This window comes from Malaclemys terrapin, chromosome 2 (genome assembly GCF_027887155.1).
Source record: "Malaclemys terrapin pileata isolate rMalTer1 chromosome 2, rMalTer1.hap1, whole genome shotgun sequence".
NCBI lineage: Eukaryota > Metazoa > Chordata > Testudines > Emydidae > Malaclemys > Malaclemys terrapin.
In genome coordinates this window covers 205,759,633-205,782,145 of record NC_071506.1, presented here as the reverse complement: position 1 = coordinate 205,782,145, position 22,513 = coordinate 205,759,633, and the positions used below count along the sequence as shown (strand labels likewise).

At 43.7% G+C, this 22,513-nt stretch overlaps 1 protein-coding gene across 3 annotated transcripts in view; it reads left to right on the top strand.

The window, feature by feature from the left end:
- The first annotated feature begins 7,521 nt into the window (after positions 1 to 7,521).
- Positions 7,522 to 22,513, top strand: part of TRAK1 (trafficking kinesin protein 1) — a 112,518-nt gene continuing 97,526 nt past the window's right edge. For all 3 annotated transcript variants that reach the window (XM_054019570.1, XM_054019569.1, XM_054019572.1), the window contains exon 1: positions 7,522 to 7,787. The gene's annotated coding sequence lies outside the window, so the exon portion shown is untranslated. The remainder of the gene's footprint in view (positions 7,788 to 22,513) is intronic.

Sequence of the window (22,513 nt, the reverse complement as noted above, 5' to 3'; positions counted from 1 at the left end):
CTTGGAAGAAAAATTTATTCGTCCTTGTGCTTCCAGTTACGGGTGGCGAACCACCAGGCTCTCTTGAGCCAGTAAGAGTTCAGTCTGTGGGGCTCTCTTCCCAAGTTCGAGGACTCCCTCCAGGAGCACGACTGGAAGGAGTTCAAAGCACTGGTGGAGGAGGGTACAGCAGCTGCCAGGACAACCCTGCAGGCAGCTTCGGATGCAGCGGACGTGGCCATGCGGTCCTTGGCCTCTGCGATGTCCATGAGAAGGGTGTCATGGCTCCTGCTCTTTGGGCTGTCCAGCGCAGACCTCCCTGCGGGACCTCCTGTTTGACGGCAAAGCTCTGTTTGCGGAACAAACGGATACAAAGCTGCATGGCCTGAAAGACTCCCGCACGACTCTCCAGACTCTGGGTCTCTGTGTTCCGCCTCCGGCTAAACTTAAGTTCAAACCTCAGCAGACTCCCGCTCAGGCCACCCATTCAAAATACAAGACCGCTTATAAGAAGTTGCGGGACTATAAGCGGCACCCACAGAAGCAGTCTCGGCCAGCCCCCCAGCCTGGGCCCTCCAAGGGCAAGCAAGCGGCGAAAAGGTGGTTTTGACAGGACACCTGGCGGCACCCTGCCAGCTCTCATCAGGGATCCACCTTCAATAAAGCTTCCCTTCTCCAATCAGTTGTGTGCTTTCCTCCCAGAGTGGTCGCGGCTGACCTCGGACTGATGGGTCCTCAACACCATCTCCCAGGGCTACACCCTCCAGTTTACTTCCTCCCCACCCAACCACCCCCCGCCCCTGTCCCTCCTGGGGGACTCCTCATACAAGGCGCTGCTCGAGCAGGAGGTGGGGTGGCTCCTGGGCCTAGGAGCAGTGGAAGCGGTACTGGGGGAGTTCAAATGCAAGGGGTACTACTCCCGCTATTTCCTTATCCCGAAGGCCAAAGGGGAGCTCAGGCCCATCTTGGATGTGCAAGGCCTGAACCAGTACATGATGAAGCTCAAGTTCCACGTGGTCTCCCTGGCCTCCATCATCCCCTCCCTGGATCCTAGGGACTGGTACACCACTCTCGATCTGCAGGACGCGTACTTCCACATTCATATATTCGAGGGGCACAGAAGCTTCCTCCGTTTCACGGTGGGGCAGGAACACTACCAATTTACGGTCCTCCCATTTGGCCTGTCCTCTGCCCCCAGGGTATTCAGGAAATGTCTGTCGGTATTGGCGGCCTATCTCAGGCACTGGGGGGTTTAGATCTTCCCCTATCTGGATGACTGGTCGGTCAAAGGCAGCTCCTGGTCGCAAGTGCGGGATCATGTGGCGCTCCTTCTGTCCAAGCGCACCAACAGGCTTTGGGCCTGTTGGTAAACAACACCATGTCCACGTTAGTCCCGGTACAACGCATAGAGTTTATCGCAGTGGTCCTGGATGCCTCGTCAGCCAGAGCCTCCCTCCCACCGGACAGGTTCGAGACCTGAAGGGGCTCATTGACACGGTCACAAGGCTTCCGGAGACAACAGCCAGAGAGTGCCTCCAGCTCTTGGGTCACATATCAGCACGCATGTATGTGGTCCGTCACGCCAGACTCAGGATGAGGCCCCTCCAGCTCTGGTTGGCCTCAGAGTTCTCCCAGGCCAGGGACAGGATGGACAAAGTCCTCACAGTGCCTGAGCCAGTGATCACCTCCCTATGGTGGTGGTCCTCCCTGAGAAACATGCTCCAAGGGGTCCCGTTCAGGGGCAGGACCCCGTCACTGGAACTGGTGTCCTACGCATTGGACCTGGGATGAGGGGCCCATGTGGGGAATGTTCAGACCCAAGGTCTGTGGCTGGTTCAGGATCTGACCCTCCACATAAACGTCAAGGAGCTCAGTGCGGTACGGCTGGCGTGCATGGCCTTCCGCTCGCACCTGAAGGGCCAGGTGGTCAGGGTTCTCACGGACAACATGGCCTCGATGTTCTACATCAACAGGCAAGGTGGGGCCTGATCCTCTGCTGCGAAGCCCTCAGGCTTTACTAAAGTCCCTCAGGCTGTGGGACTTTAGTATAGCCCATGACATCTGCCTACAGGCCTTCCATTTGCCAGGCGCCTGGAACACGTGGGCAGATTGCTTGAGCAGGGACTTCTCCTCTCAGCACAAGTGGTCTCTCCACCCAAAGGTGGTGCACAGACTTTTCCAAGTGTGGGGAACTCCCCCGGTGGACCTGTTCACAACTGGGCAGAACCCTCATCAGTCAAGGTGCATCTGGTGGCCATATCGGCCTCCATCCACCGGTGCAGGGCCACACGGTATTCTCCCATGCTATGACTGGCAGATTCCTTAAGGGGTTGGATCATCTCTTCCCTTTTGTTAGGCCCCGAGTCCCGCAGTGGGACCTAAACCTGGTGTTGGCCTGTCTCACGGGGCCCCCGTTTGAGCTTCTAGCCACATGCTTCTGGTCACACCTCTCATGGAAGGTGGCCTTCCTGGTTGCAATCACGTCAGCTAGGCGAGTCTCGGAGCTCAGGGCCCTGACCTCTGAGCCCCCGTACATGGTGTTTCATAAAGATAAGGTCAAGCTCCGCCCACACCCTTAGTTCCTCCTGAAGGTGATCTCCGCCTATCACTGGGTCAGGACATTTTTCTGCCAGTCCTTTGCCCCAAGCCCCATGTGTCCAGTGAGGAGTCCACAAGCTGGACGTGAGACGGGCTTTGGCTTTCTACCTGGAGCGTACTAAGCCGTTCAGCAAGTCCTCACAACTGTTCATCGATCTCCACTCAGCGGCTCTCCAACTGGATCACCTTGTGCATCCGTACCTGTTATGACTTGGCGGGAATCCCTCCACCACCAATTGTGAAGGCGCACTTGACTAGAACGCAGGCCTCGTTGGCTGCCTTTTTGGCCCATGTCCCCATTCAGGACATTTGTAGGACTGCCACATGGTCTTCAGTTCACACATTCACCTCGCATTATGTGATTGTCTCTCAGACCAGGGAGGACGCCGGGTTCGGCAGGGCCATTCTCTGTCCCGAGAGTTTGTGAACTCCTTCCCACCTCTACCAGATATAGCTTGGAATCACCTATTGTGGAATACATATGAGCAATCACTTGAAGAAGAAAAGACCATTACCTTTTCCGTAACTGGCGTTCTTCGAGATGTGTTGTTCATGTCTATTCCACATCCTGCCCTCCTTCCCGTCTGTCGGAGTTGTCTGGCAAGAAGGAACTGAGGGTGGGGGGAGCGTGCAATGCCCCTTATACCACGCCATGGAGGTGCCACTCCAGGGGTTGCTAAGGTGCTCCCCTACAGGTACTGCTAGGGGGAAAACTTCTGGCACCAGTGCATGTGGCGAGCGCACACACACCTATTGTGGAATAGACATGAGCAACACATCTCGAAGAACACCAGTTATGGAAAAGGTAACTGTCTTTTCCCTGACCCTGGTTGCAACACTGTTGCATTTTGTAATAGACAGGCCATAAAAGTGTGTTTGTACTATGAAAGTGACACTGTAGAGTTACATTTACTGACTCTGAGATTTCTGCATCAAGTGTGCTTGGCTTCCAAGTTTTTTTTTTTTTAAAATTAAACTGCTAGTCCTGCAAATGCTGCTTAGCTTTGAAAGTCATACTGTGGTTTTTTTTTTTCCTTTGTTTTTTTTTTCCACAGACCTCTCTCTACCTGTACTTTGGGGCCAACTTTTGCCTTTAGTGATCCCTATGCAGCTCCATTTTCTTGTAGCTTGGACAATGATTCTGCTGATGCTCAAGAAGCAATATAATCTAGTTCTCTCTCTTTCAGCCGAGTTGACTGTGAAGGTCTAATGGGAGTGATAACTTATTTTTGTCCCTTCCTCTTAGCATATGCACAACGTGCCTCAGGTGGCATGTGACCAGGATTCATCACTGAATTTGGTCCACTGGTTGGATCATTAGCTTCCCCGGCTTGGGTCAGGTACTGACAGGGAGTCCGACATGAATGCTGATCCATTCCCCCATTTTTGTCCCTAATGACACCAGGTAGTACTGTGAAGTACCAGTATAGCTATCGATTAAACTTTCAAATGTACACCAGGCCTAAGAGGTAGTCATTTTTATGAGGGGCCCTTTTCAGGATAGAATACATTTTAAACCATGCTAATTTTGGGATTATTTTATGAGCAAAAGAGCTTCATGACCAGGTCCTTTGTCTTTAAAGGAGGAGCTGTCTGCAGTGCATACCATTGTGTAAAAGTCAATATTTACTGTATTACAATATTAATTTTTTTATGGTAGTACTTGTATTTCCTGTATTCAGATCAGAAAATAACTATGGTACATTTAACTACCATGTGCAGTAAATATGGGGTTTCTTTTGTTATGGCTGCTTGCAGGACATTTTAAAAATATATATCTGACTGCTTTAGACTGAATTTAAAAAACAGATTCCTCAGAACAGTGTCCAAGTACAAACAGCATCATTTTATTCAACGTATTTGCTTCCTATGTATCTTTGAGTTCAATCTGAGTATTGTTCTAGTCTGGGCAAATACTGCTAAAATAATTCTATGAATATCCACTTGCATTTTTAATAAATTAATTCCAGCCACATGGGCATCCCTTTTGTGATTGCTTTCTGTGAACAGTATAATGAAGAAGTTTGCTGTAAGGAATGTTCATGAAAAGAGTTTAATTTACATTCTTGTGTGTCATGTGACCAGTGATCTATGTCAAATCTCAAATTTTGAATAAATCATACTTGTAGCAAACTTCTTGGAAATGAGATTTCACAGACCATTAATTACTTGGTGAATAATTTTGAATAACAAATTCAAGAAAATTGTGATCTGCATGCAAACAATTTTCAAGTAGGAAATAAAAAGATGAAATGTGTTGAATTATCTGTTGTTAATTATCCACACAGCTCTATTATTGACTAAAACCAGCTTATCCCCAACTACAGGGTTAAATTAATGTAGTTATAAAAGTGAAATCTCATTATATTCTTCCAGGGATCAACAAAATTCTTGACTGAGTTCTGTTTGCAGGTGGCTGGTGATGTAAGAAGTGGAGCTTTTTTCAGATCTCAGACTGTCTGGGGTGGAGAGAACTGGTGTGACCTTATTGCAGTGACCTAGGTGGTATGCTAGCTGAATGGAGGGGCTTATGTTGACTGGATGCCAGATGTAATGAAACTTCTGGTCACTGCTTGCAAATATTTCAGTGATTGTGGGTATATGGGAGAAGGGTTTGGAAAAATCATTGGGAGAAGGGAGCCCCAAGGAAGGTTGTATTCACACAAGATATTGTATTAGTATCCATGACCATTGTAAGTGCAAGTGTCTCATCTGTTCGAAACTCACTTATACACCTCTACCTCGATATAACGCTGTCCTCGGGAGCCAAAAAATCTTACCGCGTTATAGGTGAATCCGCGTTATATCGAACTTACTTTGATCTGCCGGAGTGCGCAGCCCCCTCCCCCCCCGGAGCACTGCTTTACCGCGTTATATCAGAATTTGTGTTATATCGGATAGTGTTATATCGAGGTAGAGGTGTACATGTTTGATCAATAGAAGTGTAATTTAGGGAGACACACTTCTTACAAGCCGTGCCTGAGAGGTTCCTCACTCGTTATAATTGTAAAAGGAAGGATTCAAAGGGTGGGGGGAGAGGGAGTGTGGGAATAAATACTGCTGTTACTAGATGTTTCCCCAGACGACATTGTTCCTGTGAACAAAGGGTGAGCTTTACCCAATGGAGTTTTCTATTACAAATATGATTCATGGGTGTATGACGGGATCATGAGGAAATGGAGACATAAAATGCTTTTTAGTCGGTTGGTACATTTTCAGCGTGCTTCCTTGCTGTGCCTTCAAACACTTCTATGTGAATTGCGAAGGAGGAATGGAGATTGTTCCTTAATTCCAAGTTCACGTAAATAAAAAAATTTGTAACAGTCATCTCTCTCTTTGATTATTCCAGCATAGCAACTTGACAGGGGACAAGTTTAAAAATAGCCAGTACAAACGACCCAGTTGTTCTGCAAAGCTGCGTGCATTGATAGCTATGTAATAAAGGATACTATGCAGAAGAGCCATGAGCTTTTTGCTAAAGCACTCACTGGGGACTTTCCCCTTTCTGTGGCTGCTACAGCAGAGGAGCACTTCGTTTAAGGATATGCCAGGATAAATTTATCATTTTAATACAGAGAAAAATGATTGTCCCATGGTGATTGTAGTGGAAGGAGAGTGCAATTTCAGCTTTGTCTCTTTGAACCTGAGAGTCATTTTCAGGTTACTCAGCCTTGATAAAATGCTATAATGCATAAATCATCATGATAAAGTATGAGACATTTTAGAACCAAGACTGACTGTCTGTATGTCAGTCTCCCTGCATCTCTGATTTAAAGGTAAATATGAGTTGTGCAAGAGGTCTGGATTTTTTTGGGTCTTAATACTCATCCCTGTTGAAAAATACAGACTTAAGCTGAGAAGAGCACACATGTGAAAGACCATAAAATATTGTAAATGAGTCTTGGATGTTACTGTGTGTGCTGTGGTACCCCTGCCCCCTCTCGATGTCTGGTAGTTCTCTGTGGGACCACAAGCCTGTACCATGAGCTTAGAGGCAGGTGCTGTAGGCACTCTGAGCACTGGGCTCCACAGACTTCAGTGAGTTCCCATAAACACTCAATCGAAGGAAGTAAGAGGATTATTTTAGTAGGGGGTGCTAGAAAATAAAATATGCAAATAGCCCAGGCACGAGAACGTTAGCAGTTACAAACAAGTCAACCACTTGTTTGTCAACCACTAACACTTCCTCCAAGTGTATAAAGTTAACTCAAGTTTGTCCTTCTCCTGAAGGCAATGAAGCATTTGAAGACCTCATTGGTTAGAGCTCAGGTCTTTCATCTGTGGTGTCATTTTTGCAGTTGCATTCACACCTGCTTGCAAGCCAGTGCAATATATTCTTCTGTTCTTCTGCTGGCTCCCTGAAAGTAATAGGCTGAGGTTGCATCCCCCTGCAGCCCAGCCGAGCCCTCTCTTTGCAGCCTGATCCCAGGCTGCTGTTCTTGCTCACATGCAATCTCTAACTCTCTCCCTAACTTGATTCTCTCTGATGTCAGGATTTTACTTCCTTTTTCTGGTATTCTGGAATACGGACTCCTCTACTGGCTGAATGTTGAACTGGGTAAATAGTGCCCTCCACTGGTTAGGCGGGAGGGATGGTGGTAATGCCCTAGCATGTTCATCACAATATGTTCTTTGGCTGATGGACTATGTTAATTCTAGGGAGGATTGGACAAAAAAGAAAAATCTGATTCTTTATCCTACGATTTCAAATATTGATGTAACAGGCCTAACACCTGTCTGTGGATAAAGTGATTACACAGTGTACTAAGTGTGGCAGATGGTCCATGTGGGGTATTTGTCTTGTAATATTTGCTGAACTTATCATGGAATTAATAGAATATTTGACAAATCTATTTTGACTAATTTGGTTCGAATTGCCTGAATTTAATATATGCTGCTTTTGTGTGTTTTTCAGACCTCTCAAGGAGCCCAACGCTAGAAAGAGACAGGGTTGCGTTTCTGCGTGCCAGACCCAGTCTCCAGCACTGGTCCCCCTGATGGCAGTTTGTACATCCCTGTGAAACCTGCCAAGCTGGACGCCACAGCTTTGCACGACTGCACTTTGGCTGCCACTGTGCCCCCTTCAGAGCCAACAAACCATGCAGTCCTAGCCTGTGACACAGGCATCCATGAAGAGCACTATGTAAGTGAAGCAGTGGAAAATGATGTGCCGGACAACAGAGAATACAGAGATGCCTGCACCATTACTGGTATGCAATAAACTAGATTATTCTAGCTCTTTCTTGAGATAGGTACACAATAGCTAAGTTTCCTTTTCCTTAATGAAACAACTGACATAGCAGCTTCATACATAATAAATCAGTTACTATTCTAAAAATACTGTGTTTTCTCATCTGGGATATAGTGTTGAAGAGTTCTGAATCTTAAATGAATTCCCAGTCACAACACTATAACAGAGTTAAGGTTTTGCAAATAGGCCATTAATTTACAATTGTATAATTAATTATTGCAGTTATCATGAAAAAATCAAATTTGGAATTCAAGTTTAAAAACAAACCTCAAAATGAGGAATTAAAAATATTGTAGCTCAACTTAAGTTCATTGCCGGAAATTATGGAAATACTTAGTTGCGTTACTAACTGTAACTTGGCTCTCTTGTTAGTGGGAAAGCTCTAACAATTACCACATGAAATAAATGAAGTTGCAGAGGGTCCGATACTGTGGCTGTTGTGTTTGCCTCTCAAAACAGCAACCAGAGGGAGGTTATGCTCTGTTTCCATCTTTGCTCTGTTAGCTCTGGTACTGTAAGAGATAATGCATTTCCCCGTGAAGCCTGAATTTCAAAGAACTAGTTATGCCATTTGTTCCTTGTATATTAATGGTTACTGTAACTGAACGTAATCAGTGATATGGACATCAAATGGATAAAAATTTCCTTTCCAAGCCCTTTATTGACAAAGCTTGTGAGGCCTTATACTCAACTGAATGGTATTTCTCTGTTTTGGATGTAATGTGATAACCGTTGAACACCAAATCTGAATGTGGTGAGGCACCGCTGGGCCCCCGCTCTCCTCTGCCACGCCCACAAATCAGCCAGAGACCTCTGCGTAGGTTCAATCACCCGTGCTCTTTATTTACAGTATACCTTCCCACCACCTTCTAGCTACCAACAGCTTCACTATTACAGCCTCAGGGACTGCTAGTTCCTGCAGCCAGCAGAGAAGAGCTCCCACTCCCTCTAATTCTCTGGCTTCTTCCTTTCCTTCCAGCCTTTATATAGCACCTGGTTAACGAGGCCGGCAGCTGTTCTCCGTTTGCCAATCAGGCCTGGGCTTACTCAGCCAGCATCAATTCCCCTTTCTCAATTGGAGCTGGCATGACAGAGGCCTGGCTCAGATTTCCTTAGCCAGCACCCTGTCGCACACCTCCCCAGTTATGAACCGGTGGGGTTCATCCGGGGGAGTCTCTCCCCTTCATTCAGGTGATCCCCGGCATCATTTCTGGGGGGTTCCTTCATCTCCCAACCGCGAAAAGTACACTGCGTTGGGGATGGATGCCCTCGTAGCTCTGTTGCCACCCACAGGTCCTCACACCAGTCGCATCCCTGTGGGCGTCTCTTTTCCTTTACCCTCTTTTCTACCAGTAGGGGGTCGGGTTCTCCCAAGCCATCAAGCGGGATCCACATCTTATCTCCTGTGAGCTGCATTGTGGGGAGCTCCAGTTGCCCCCTTTTCCCCCTCTTAAGGGGCTTGGGCTGGCCATCTGCCCCGCATCTCCGTCCCTCTTTCTGCCCTATCTGGGCTCTGTTGTCTAGGGTTTCCATGTTCGCTTCCCCGAGGCCTCTGCTCCTCTTCCTCACTGGGGTTCTCAGTTTAGGGCTCCCCACCCCCTTCTTCGGGGAACCTCTCCTTTTCCCTCCAGGGGGAGGGCCCCAGTCCATACCCAACACAATGGGTACAGTAACCCCTCTACGACCCCAACTCACTTCCATTTAAATCTGCCCCACACTTCTAGGGATACCTGGGCCATTGGGCAGTATTTCCTGTCCCCGTGGATATACCCCAGGGTCACCCATGCACCTGGAATTATCCAATGTGGTTTTATCAGCCCCCTCTGGACAAGTGAGCAGCCTGAAGCTGTATCCACCAGGCCCCTCTGGGGTTTCCTCCCCACCCTCACTGGGATGGTGGATAGCCTCTGCCCACTTTCCTGCCCTCTAGCATTAGTCCAGCTGAAAAATTTGGCCCAACCACATTCCATGTCCGGGCAGTCTCCCTTTTTGTGTCCTGGCCGCCTGCACTGCCAGCAAACGATCGCGTTGGCTCTATTGGGAGCTCCTTGGAGTTCCTCCTTCTTCCCCTCCAGGCCTTTCCCAGGGAGGGGTTCTCTCGGCTTCTTCCTCAACTCTGTCTCTAGAGGGTCGGCCCTCCCTTCGGGGGACTTCTGCCTCCGTTTATTCCTCAGTCAGCTTGACCGTTGCATTGACCGTACTTTGCTGATGTCGCCTGACCCAGACTCGGATATTCTCGGGGAAGTCCTGTAGCAGTTGTTCTAGGACTAGGGCGTCCATTATTTCTTCCACTGTTTGCGTCTCAGGCCTCAGCCGGTGGGTGATCCAGTCCATCAGTCTCTGAGCGAATGCCCGGGGCCGCATGGCCCCCATCCATCTGGCCAACTGGAACTTTTGGCGGTATTTCTATGACCGGAAAGGCCGTCCTGATCTAGGACTGCTGCCCTCACCACCTCACAGTTCCGGGCCTCTTCGTCACTCAATGCCATGCAGGCCATTTGAGCTTCGCCAGCTAGGTAGGGAGCCAGCCGTAGGGCCCAGGTTGCCCTATCATAACCAGTGCCTATGGCTACCCACTCAAACGTACCAAGGGATGCATCCGGGTCATCTGCTGAGCCCATTTTACAGCATCCCAAGCCCCTCGGCCAGGTGCCATCCCCCATCGCGAGACTCACCTGCTCTCTTATACAGAAGTGTAGGCTTTTTTGCTGTTCTGCCTGCCAGGTTAGCAAGGCCTGTCTCTCGGCCTGGTGTGACTGCTGGAAGCCTCGCAGGGCCTTTTGCACCTGCTCCTCCTGCTTTACAAGCCATTGCAGGAGCTCCTTCATCTCCGAGCTGCCAACCACATCCATTGGCTCGGGAAATTGGGGGGCACACAGAGAACTTGTTGGGGAGAATGGAGGGATGCAAGGAACCCCTGCTGTGTGCAGTGAGTTTGACCTACAGAAGCTATAAAGTATGTAACACTCTAACTAGAGATTTTTTTCAGATGAAATTGAATAATCTAGATTTGCACCACTATGTATTAAATTAGTTGGAGCAGCCTCCAGTGCCCTTGGAGTAACCTTCTCCTTCCTCCTAAAGGAAGTGAGTTTTATGAGGGTCTTCAAGTAGCCTTCCACCAATAACCATCAATCCCTGCCATCATGCCCTTCCATATCTTTTTAATTTGATTCACATTACAATTTAAAATGATTTATTTAAAAAATGAAAGCCAGCAACCCTTTGAACTAACGATAGTTGCCAAACAGAACTGCTCAGTTCCACAATTGTGTGCTGGATTTCCCAACAGCGGAATTCTCACTCTTCAGAAAGGCCCTAGCTTCCTGCAGTATGAAGTGCAGCAGCCATGACTACCAGTAGCACTGAGGCTGAAGCCAATCCTTTAGTCTCAGAATTGGCGTACTGCGGAGAATGTAAAGTTCCTGTTATCATTTTTTTCCCCCCTGCCACTGATGCCCAGGCTCGTTGAGGTATTTATATATAAGGTGGTCTCTAAGCTTCACTGCAGTCGCCCAAGCATTTATGTTGCATCTAAACTTAACAGATAGACTAGGAATGTTACAAAAACACGGAGATACTGCAGAATTTCTAATAATAACACATCTCGTATCTGTTCCAGGCATGTTCCCTCAGGGGGACAGTGAGATTTTAAGTCGTTGTCCTGTTTCTGACTGCATGCCAGACCACTCCAGTTTTGTCACAAATAGATATCTTCTTGATAATGATCCACAGAAGGAAAAGCATTTTTTTCTTTTAATAAAGTCCTCTTACAAGTTGAGGTCAATGTTTGGTTTCCCACCATGAGTTCTTTTAAACACAGCAATCTTTCTGGATTTCCTGTGGCTAAGACTTGCTTTATTCTCTGCCAAATCTGGTTTACTTATTACTGCTACAAAATTGTTGGCCTTTTTGGATCAGCTATACAGAACGAGCAATTTTCTGCTGCATCCAGCGTAGGAGTGCCTGTTCTGCTTCCGAACGCTTATGATTCTGTTTGTACTTTACGACTGGCATCTGTTTAGAAAGGCAGTTGTTTTCCAAATTTTTAATGACGTTGACGGGTATAGATTGAGAAATTTTGAAATATTTTGCCAAATTCATTTTGCAAAATCTGTACCTTGTTTTCAGATGGAAAGCAATTAGTATTAGCAGATGTATTTCAGGACTGGCAGAGATGGACTGGTGTAATGAAGTAGGGTTAATATGTACTTTAATATTCAGACCACCTGGCCTCTAATTATTGCCCTTCTGCTGAGCAGTAGCAGATGTTCACAGTTCAGCTTCCTTTGGATTCTTACATAGGCAGATATTAAATATTAGGCTACCTTTACGAAACATTTTAAAATTGCTTCATGTTGTATTCTCTTTGCAAGAGAATGACCACCACTACTAGAAGTGTGCAGACTATGTAATAGCACCACCTGGTGACACCTAGCATAACATAATGTGCAGGGAGGGGTGGATTAACTGAAATTCTAGTCTTATACATGACTGATCCTGGTAAGCATTGGTTCCTAGTCTAAATAGTATGCAGTGTGGTATAGGTGACCCAAAGGTAATCAATGTCCATAGAATCCTCCTTAGAATTTTCTCAGTTAGGACCCTCCCCTGTTTCTGTTTACTGTCCCAGAATCTTCACACACACAAAAATGATAATAGATTTCCCAGCTTCCACATTAGTAAATTATACCCCATTTTGGGTGCTCTTAAGGGAACTTTTCAAGTTAACTGGAGAAAGGGATTTAGACTTAAGGACTCTGTGACCAAAGCTGTGTTTTGTGAAATTTAAGTTTTTTGCAGTTTTAAAGAAATAGGTAAATAAAAATTATATTACATTTTTTCAACAATGATGGAATTATCTCCTATTTCTGGAATCAAAATAACTGGAAGCACTTCCTTTCCCACTAGTAAATGTAATGTGTATGTATCCTCAAAAAGTGCCTACCTTCATGGAAATCAAGCAAGCTATAACTGAAATTATTTTGGACATTAGATCTTCTCAGTAAGACCAGGGCCAGCTCCAGCTTTTATGCCGCCCCAAGCAGCGAAGGAAAAAAAAAAAAAAAAAAAGCAGCGATTGGCGGCGCTTCGGCGGCAGCTCTACCGCGCTGCTTCATTCTTCGGCAGCTGATCCTTCCCTCCAAGAGGGACCCACCACCGAAGACTCGGACGTGCTGCCTTACCATTGGCCGCCCCAAGCACCTGCTTCCTGCGCTGGTGCCTGCAGCCAGCCCTGAATAAAACTTCACATGACATCTTTCACTCAGAGCGTCGTTAATGGGAGTTCTATGGTATCAGTTCATATAATCAATGAGAGATCCACACCAAAAAAAAGAGCAAAAACCTGAAATGAAGCATTAGATTAAGGGTCTGAAAGAATTATGAACTTAATTTGGGAAATTTTAATCTGGTAAGAATGATTGCAAGTGCACAAGTTGATTTTAAAGGAGATGGGGAAAGCTTTTTGTTTTATGGCATGGGAACAGACCAGCACATCTAGAGGTGGAACCATTCTGCTTTAAGTGCTCTCATATTCCATCATTTGTCTATTCTGTTCTTATGACATAGCATTTGGGGCAGGAGCGATGGTGGAAAAGCTTGCTTGTTGGGCACCAGGTTACTTTCTTAATTACTCCATCTCTGACTAAAGAAAATCCAAATTTAAAACCATAAAGCTGATGCATGTGGCTTCATTTTCTTTTTAAATTAACATTCACGGTGGTAGAACTCATGTAATGGTGCAGTAAAGGTCTAACCAATGGAACAGACCTCAGGAGTGAGTTGTAGAATGGGCTTTTATTTTTCTGACCCCCTTAATCAGCTATTTTCTTCCCTTCCCCCTTTTTCATTTTGTATTTCCTTTAACCTTTACTTGATTCTTCCAATTTTGTCTTTTTTTCCCCTTGTTCCATGAAACAGAAGTGGTTAAAAAAATTAAAAATTGGAATTGGAACAAGTGCTGGAGCTCAGCTTTGGGTGAAAAAGGTGCTGGAGATGAGACCTGTAGTTGACCTCCGATTTTTATTAGCCTGTGACCTGTATCAGATCTATAGTTTCAAGAGCATTAATAACCAAACATGTTAAACTTTATAACTTTTTGGCTTCTCTCCTTGTGCAATACAAATGTTTTTCTCCTGTCTTAGCTTCATGACATAATTTTTAATTCAGTCCTTCAAACCATTTAATTACATTCTGCTTGAGCTGTCCTTGGAGGCTGTTCTACTATAACTGATATTTCAGCTGTTATGCTAGGTGTCCTGAGCTGAGGAAACAGAATTTCTTCATTGCCACTCCAGTCTCACTTTCAGGAGTGCACTCAGGCCCCACTTCACCAATGCACTTAAGCATATGCTTAGCTTTATGCATCCATTGTTGCTAACTTGTGAGACTTGATCACAAGTCTAACAGTATTTGGTGTTTTGCTTAAAGTCTCAGATCCTGGAAGCATGAGATTCTTACCTAATTGCTTCTTTCATATAGGGGAGAAAAAAAGTTGAGGGTTGACAATACTGAGCATGTGCTTAAGTCCCATTGACTTCCATAGAAGTTAAAAACTAAACTGGGTTGGAGTAAAGCTAGGGTGACCAGACAGCAAATATGAAAAATCAGGACAGAGTGGGGGGGGGGTAATAGGTTCCCATATAAGAAAAAGCCCCGAATATCAGGACTGTCCCTATAATATTGGGACATCTGGTCACCCTAAGTAAAGCACATGTTGAAGTACCTTGTTGAATCAAGACTGACGTGCATAAATCTTATTGTGATGGGTGCTAACTGCAATCCTAAGATAGATAGCTTACGTTATTATCTGCAGAATTTCATAGAGACAAGGAGGCCAAACTAAAATGTGGAGGTCAGTGTAAAAAGTGTGCGTGTGAGAAGTTTTGAATTTGAGGTCACCATTTAGGAATAGTGAGATTGTCAGAGCCAAATTGAAATAAATATAATTTTTAAATCTTTTTTTTTTTTTTTAGGGAAAGTGAGCCATGGTTATACAAAACATGTTACAGAATAGCCAGTTATCCTGTAAGCAGCAATTGTGTTCAATTTGAAAATTAAATTCAGTCTCTGAAGTATGTAATAGAGGGCTTTAATGAAGCTTTCACTGAAAAGCTCAACACAGCCTTAATTATAGAGTTTCTACTGACAGCACCATAATATGGGTATGACTAATACAGGCAAATAGGACTGGCGGAATTAGACTTTAGTACTGGCTTCTGGATAGCAGAACCATCATTGTATAGCAGGGAAAGGATAATCTGTTACTATCTGTATTTGCTTTGTCTACTTGCTCCATTATTTGTTCTTCTCACTGTGTATTTGCCTGCTTTTCTCTCTTTTCCTCTCCTGTCTCAGATGAATGATCAGAGATATAGCTGTGGATGTAGCACCATCTAGTGTAGTTTCATCAAAGAAGAAATTAAAAATTCCATTTGAGAATTACCATTGCTCTTTACACTGTAGTTTTAGTACAGGATTAAATATTTGCCGTTGGGAGGTGCTGGATGGATAAAGACATCTTGGGGGAAGCTTCTTCACCCTTTCCAATTTTTGCTGCCATTTTCCAGAGACAGAGCTATATAATCTTGGCAAGACAAAATGGAGTGTTGCTACTAGAAATGTCAGTTGCTAATTACTCCAATTTTGCAAATCGCAAAAGCCTTTTATCCTTCTTGCTTTTGCCTGCCCATCAGTAGCTGTCACTCAAATCTGTCCTTCCAGAAATGGAGATTCAGACAGGCTATAGACACACAAAGCTCAAACTATATTAGGTGGCAGAAGGGAAATTTTCCTCTTTGCATGTCTTCCATGGGGGTATTGGGTTTTCTCTGTTATGTGTTGTGACCCAGGGACCTATTGCTGCCAGGTGGCAGAGGGCACAGCACACGGATGCATAAGGGTTACAGGGATCCTATATAAGAAAAAAGGCTGTTTTCTTGAACTAGAGAGTCATTGCATCCATCTAAACCAAAACATCAGACCAGTGAAGATGACAGAAGTTCTCAACAGACAAATTTGGATACAAAAAAATCTTTCTCGGTTTTTCTTTTATATATGAAGAAGGCAATAAAACAGGAATAAAGTGCAAGTGAATAAAGCAGATTCCACATATACAGACTCTTTCTGCCCCGATGACACAATCTGCTAGGTTTAACCACTGACTTCCTTTGAAAAAAGGCGACACACCCTGCTCTCAATAATTCACTTTACAGTTGATATTTTATTTCATGCACATGTCAAGTACCTGCAGTCTTTCTTTTCCAGTTTTTCATTTTCTTTTTACTACTTCCATACGTGTGTGTGTGTGTGTATGCTATTTGAGAGTTAATGGAGGACTGATTTCAGTTTTCAGTCTTATTCACAGAATCCTATAGCATAGAAATTGGCAACACAGCTACCAGAATACCTGAATCTTGTTATGGAGAGGCTGTGTCTGTGATTTGACAGGATAATTCAGTTTCCATGGCCATTCTGATTTTGGCGCTTGTATTGAGACTGGCAGTAAGGATACTAATCAGTGCCACATTGTGGTGATGACTTTTATGACATGGACAGGAATCCATCAACTTCTTTCATAGAGGCCACAACATATCCACCAGGTGGCAATAACTTGAATTTCTCTCCTTCTCTGCATTGGGTTATGTTCTTGACACCCTTTTCTTCTGCCTTTACACATTTTCTCTAGCCAACATGTGTTGTAGAAGAATGAGCTTTGGGAGCAATGTTTACTTTTGCTTCTTTTGCAAAGGAAATGCACTAATGTGGTTCTGTTTGGCCAGGTGGAGAGAAATGTTAGCATATTGAGGCAAAATTAAAACTACTTTATGGAGAAGCATACAATAGGGACATTACCATTTAGTGTGAATGTTTTTTATTACCATGATCTGATCTAAATTTTGTGTGTGTCCAAAATATGAAAATTCTGGGATAGTTTAAAGAAACTTGACATGAAAGCATGGTGATTGTAACATATTTTAACCCATAAAAGGGGGAAAATATAAAAAACAGTTCAGTTCATAGGAATTGAGTATTTCATGAGTTTTTAACATTAGCTCAACCTTTACTTCCTGGTGCTAGCTCTGATTGGAGCTCTTTTATGAGCCAAGTTGTTCCTCCAGCGTGGCTCCTCAGAATGTTTTAAACTGCCATATTTTAGTAGAATTCTCTGCCAGCAAAGATGACACAAAGAAAAGGGACATTTTCTATACACAGGGATGCTAACAGAAAATGAGTGCTCAGAGTTGTGTGAGATAATGCTGTCCTTCCTAGAGATTCTTCTTGGCAGCAAAGGAGAGCTGTGATAAATGTGTACAGTGCAAGTCTATCTCATTATTTTGATACAAAAATTACTTATGACCTTGGGAAGGGAGGTTCTTCTGTGTGTGGAAGCAAGGTGTGTTAGAAAATTGTTGCCCAGCCCTACTTCTATCAGCTTTTTTTCAATGGGAAATTAGATTTTGAATAGTCAAAACTTCTTGCAAAAAGTGTCTGCTTTCCATACAAAGCTTCAATTTTTGTGGGATGGTTTTTTGGGTGAAAATAATGAATGACCAAAATCCAAAATGCTGCTGTGCTGCCTCACGCTCCTTTTATCTTCTATAGGCCACTGCTTCTTCCATAATGCACCATGGCCCTGTGATTGCCATGATGCGTTGCCTCTCCTTCGGGGAACGAGAGACTGTAGTCCTGACAGAAAGTCTGACCTATTGAGAATGGAAGCATGAGGCACTGCAATGGCATTTGAGAGTCAAAATATTTTGGCTTTCAACTCTTCATGCCCCCCCCCCCCCCCCAAAAAAAAAATTACCTCAAGAAGTCATCTACTTCAGCCCTGTGTGTCCAGGCAGAGTCAAGTAAACCCAGGTCCTCTCTGTCAAGTGTTTGTCTAACCTGTTCTTGATTCTATAGCGTAGATAGGGTTACTGAAGCTCCTCTGCCCACACACGCTACCAGGGCTGTTGAGATCAGATGAAGTGGTTGAGTTAGGACTCTGTTCAAATGTGTGAGAGTTGGTGGCATGGCATTCCCAACTAGAGTCCTCAATGCTGCTGGAATTTGTGCTCTCTGCCAGCTCAACAGCCAGAGGCTATTGACATTTAGGATGCTGTGCAAAGCCCATCTCTCTTCTCAGGTGAGTTAGTGGGTTGGTGTTTAGTGAGTTGGGACAAAGGTCTGTCCTTTTCTGATTTTCTTTCCTTAGTAATTGCCTTTGTCTTTTTTAAAGCCCTCTGAGTCTTGAAAATCAGGCACATTTGATAAATTAAAAATAAATGTAATGTGTTATAAAATTTGTAGGATATAGTCCCACTTCCCCTTCTTGCCAGTAGCAGTGCGACAGAAGTGCACTTTAGAAACCACCCACCATTTAGTACCCTCTACAAAACTAAAGTTGATTAGAAGCCCTTTGAATTCTGTTTAATAGATTGTTTGGCTTGTTACTGAAGTGCCTGAAATATTACCTATCCTCAGTGATATCAAGTAGCATCTCAAGACTTGTCTGTGATGCCCTACAGTAAGGATTACAGTGTGTGCTAAGGTGTTTCACTATAGCTGCCCCATGTAGACCCTGCTAGCCTGAACTAAACGCAAACTAGGATGGTACCTTTAACGTGGCCTGGTTTGAAACGTTAACACAAACAAGATATCTTTTAGTTCGCCCTAGCAGGGTCTGTGTGGGGTGGGTACAGCACAACACTGTAGTGCATGCAGAACTTCACACCTCTGTAGTCTGCGCTGCAGGGCCATGTAGACAAGCCCTTAGATTCCAGAGTTATAGCACTTCTATCATGTATGTGGTGTTTGAGTGTTGGCTCACTGAGCTCCAAGCCATCAGCAACACAGCAAATTTACTTCTTTCTAGATGACCAACAGACCAATATCAAGGCTGAACTTTCATGCCCAGCCTTCTATTAGAAAGTCTTCCCCCATTTTGATTTTCATGCAAATATGCTGATTGCTAATTTTCTCCATTCTGTGGTTCTATCTAAAGTGTTAGAAAAGCATCAGAAGACCAAGCTGTAGTATACTGCTGCTAACCTCCACGGCCTATCATTTGGTTAAATGGTTGAGGGAAAGACTATCATTCTGAATTCCAACTCTGGAATAGTATCAGGCTTAGAACCTGACCAGCGAGGAAAATCATATTACAGACACAAGCTCTTGGTTGGATGTCAGCCTATATTAGATCACCTTTGTATGAATGACTGTCTTTCATAGTTTCTGGGCTCTCGTAGATTTATCAGTCCGGTGTAACAAGGCTTTTGCTGATGCCAAAGGGTTTTACCAGGAAAAACCTCCATTCCTCTCTTAACAAAGAGATGCAGGTCCATCACCAGAAAACATTTTGAGAAACAACTCCTCCTTTCTTGCTAGGACTGGGGTTCAATAGCAAAATTCCCATTTGGAAAGTGAATTTTTCCTCTCACAGATTACTTTTTCCACGTGTGATATTTTCTTCTTTTAGGGACCTAGACATTTTGCAAAAGTTAAGTTTGTGTGCTGTGTAGCTGTTGGTGAGCCATGGTCATTTCGAAATGTTCAAAACACTGTTCTCAAACAGACAGGTGGCTGAAACCTGAAGGATCCGTTAAGTATAGTCTCTCCTTTCTTCCTATCTCCAAATGTAAGTGCTACATCAGATCAATCTGCTACTTCAGGATCTCTATCCAAAGAAGTAGTAGTTAAAAAAAAAAAAAAAAAAATCCTCTAAACAGCACTTTTCGAAGAATGAACCTCGGTTCATAATATAAAGCTTAAGCTATGCTAAAAATACCCAACTTCCTTTCCCTCTCTGCCACTGCCTCTGTCCCCACAATAAAAAATAAAATAAAATAAAAAAAACACCCAAAAAACTTGAAGCAATCATTCTCTTTCTCAGGACACTGCCAGGATGCAGGAATTGATGCCACTGCATCGTTAGCAAGGCATACTTCTGAAACACGTAGGAAATTCTCATATGGAAAATATACTCTGGGCATTCAACAATCACAGCCAAAAAGGAGCAAAAATATTTCGCTTAAGGAAAAGCAAATCCTTTTCATTGCAGTGATAATTGGCTGAGGGGGTAATTCAGTGAAGTGACAGCAGTAAGCAAGTGTTAATGTGTTCAATGTTTAGGCACATTTTCAAACAGAAACAGTTCTCTGAAAATAAAATGGAAAGCGTATTAGCCATAAATTCTGCCCTCTGCTGCAGTGAGGTGGAACGTCAAGGAAACAATATATTAAAGAAGACTTTGAGCCAAACACTCCCTGAGCTGCTTATTTCTTTATCAAAGAAAAGCCCCCCCCCCATTTTTTTTTTTTAAGCAAAAGGTTCTTTATCACAAATTAATGGCTGTTCCTTTTGTGCTGAGCTTTATGCTTAACAGTTGATTTAAAGGTTTAGACTCTATCACCAGAGAAATAGGATATGTAAGAGAGGGGAATTCTGATCCCTTGTGCATATGCATTATGGTAGTCTTTAATTAAGTAAACACACACTAGTTTTCCTACAGAACCCCTGCCTAATCTAGTGCCCAGGGTGGATGCAAGAGAGGAGTTGAATTAAAGTTGCACGGGCACCCATAAATCTGACCACTTCCTAAAAATAATCATTTAATGAAGGTCTTTGTGTATATAATTACAATATTTATAAATATTCTATAATACAGTATATCTGAAAATCAATTTTGTGAATGAGTACTCACTCCATTTCTGTTCCCAGCTAGTGTTCCTAATTCCCATTTTTGTATTAGTTTTATGTTATATGCAGTGAATCGTAACTGTGCCACATTTGCAGTAAACTGTGAACAGTGTGCAGTTCATTTAACATTTTGTGTTGCATGAGACTGGACTTTAGCCTCCATGCAGTAACACTGCTTACTACAGAGCAGCTTGCTTTTAATGAAATGAAAATTTCAGTGCTGGCTCACTGAGTTACTTTTTCAGATATGATTTTGAGATTGTAAACTTAACTAGTTCCTTTTTTTAAAAAAAATATTTTAAAGTTATTTGTTGGCCTTGGAATATATAGAATAACTTTTATCCAAAGCTTGTGTTACCATTACTCTGTTGGAGTGAGGGTGAGATGGGGCAGAGAAAAACTGGTTGGGAAACTGAATAGGAGGATCTATACAGAAGAATAGCTGTGAATTCACCCAATCCCCTGCTTTCTCTTCTAACCTTTTCCTCTTGCCAGTCTGTCTTTCCTTTCATGAGGCCTTCTTTTTCTTATACCTCACCATTTCATCTTTCTCTGCCCATCCCTCTTCATATGATTTTCCCCTTTCTGCCTCCTGTTCTTTTTATTTCTTTTGGAATATTAGTGGTTATACAAGAAGAGCGACAAGATTTTGTGAAGTTCTGATTCCTCTGTGGATAATGCAGGGTGGTACTGATACAGATCATGATCCCTCCCCATTAGTCTAAAATTGGTACAGAAGAAAGGAAAATAATATAATAAGGCCGGTTCATTTTTTTTTCTTGTTGGCATATCTGTTTTTACGAGGCAAGTAATGATCATATGTGCAGATAGTGAAGCAATTAATAGATTAGTGTCTAGCATCTACTGCTGCCCCATAGATTTGATGTGGATGCAATAGCTCTGTGTAAGCTGCTGGACCATCTGGGGAAGGCAAAAATCGCACTTCAAACAATAGCACAGGTCTCTTATGAATGCTTTCTTTATTAACAAAGATTCAGAACAGCACAACACGTCCCCATACTTGCCCCCAAACATAACAGTTCTGCGGGAGACCCTAGGCCTGCCTCCAGACCAATATTGGTCCCTTTCCCCAACCTGCAATTTCCAGACATCATGGCTGTATTGGGGCTGTGGTGCCAGGAACTCTCCTAGCCCACCTTAGTCTCCCCTTCACGAGCGGTGGTAATCAGGATTCACAGAAAAGACAACACAGCCTAGTTCTGTATTGTTTTGATGGTGTTTGCTCACTCATCCCTAACCCTCCCCATCTCCAGCCAGACCTCTACTCAGATAGCCCTTATGTTTGCAAAGTGCCCTTCGGAGTGGCAGCATGGGGAGCTCTGTGGGGAGAACCACTCCATGTGTAAATCTGGGGGGGAGGGACACTATGGGTGGATGAGTGTGCCAAAGATCTGACTGATTCTAGCATCCAGGCAAAGAAAACTGGTTTCCAAATAATTTATGCCATGCAACTGCTCAAAAAGGTGTCTTGGAAGGGTGAAAAAAAAATTAAACAGGCCACTAGTCCTACTGAACTGATGATAGGAGTATATCCTGGACTTTCTCCTCAAAACCTACTCTGTTGTATCTGAAAACAGATAATCACTATGCTCTCAAATGAAGTCTCACAGGAAAATAAGACAAAAACAACATATCACCTCTGCGTAAACACTTTTCACAAAGTGATCACTCTATAACTATATCTTACCTATAAATCCCTTCATCCTCAAAGGAAACCTGCACAGCACTTTCAAAAGACAAGCCTGAGATCTTAAATTCATAACTTTGCTAGACACTAAAAATCATGGTCTTAATAAAGACACTGGTTTTATGCCTTATTACAACAATCTAATCCACTAACTCCCCTTTTTTGTCCTATGACTACAGGGCTGTCAATGGGCCGCTTCACCTTGAATGCTCCCTTAGAATATGTGCTAACTACATATTTAAAAATTTTATTAAGATGATGTAAAAAAAAAAAAAATAGTGAACAGAGTT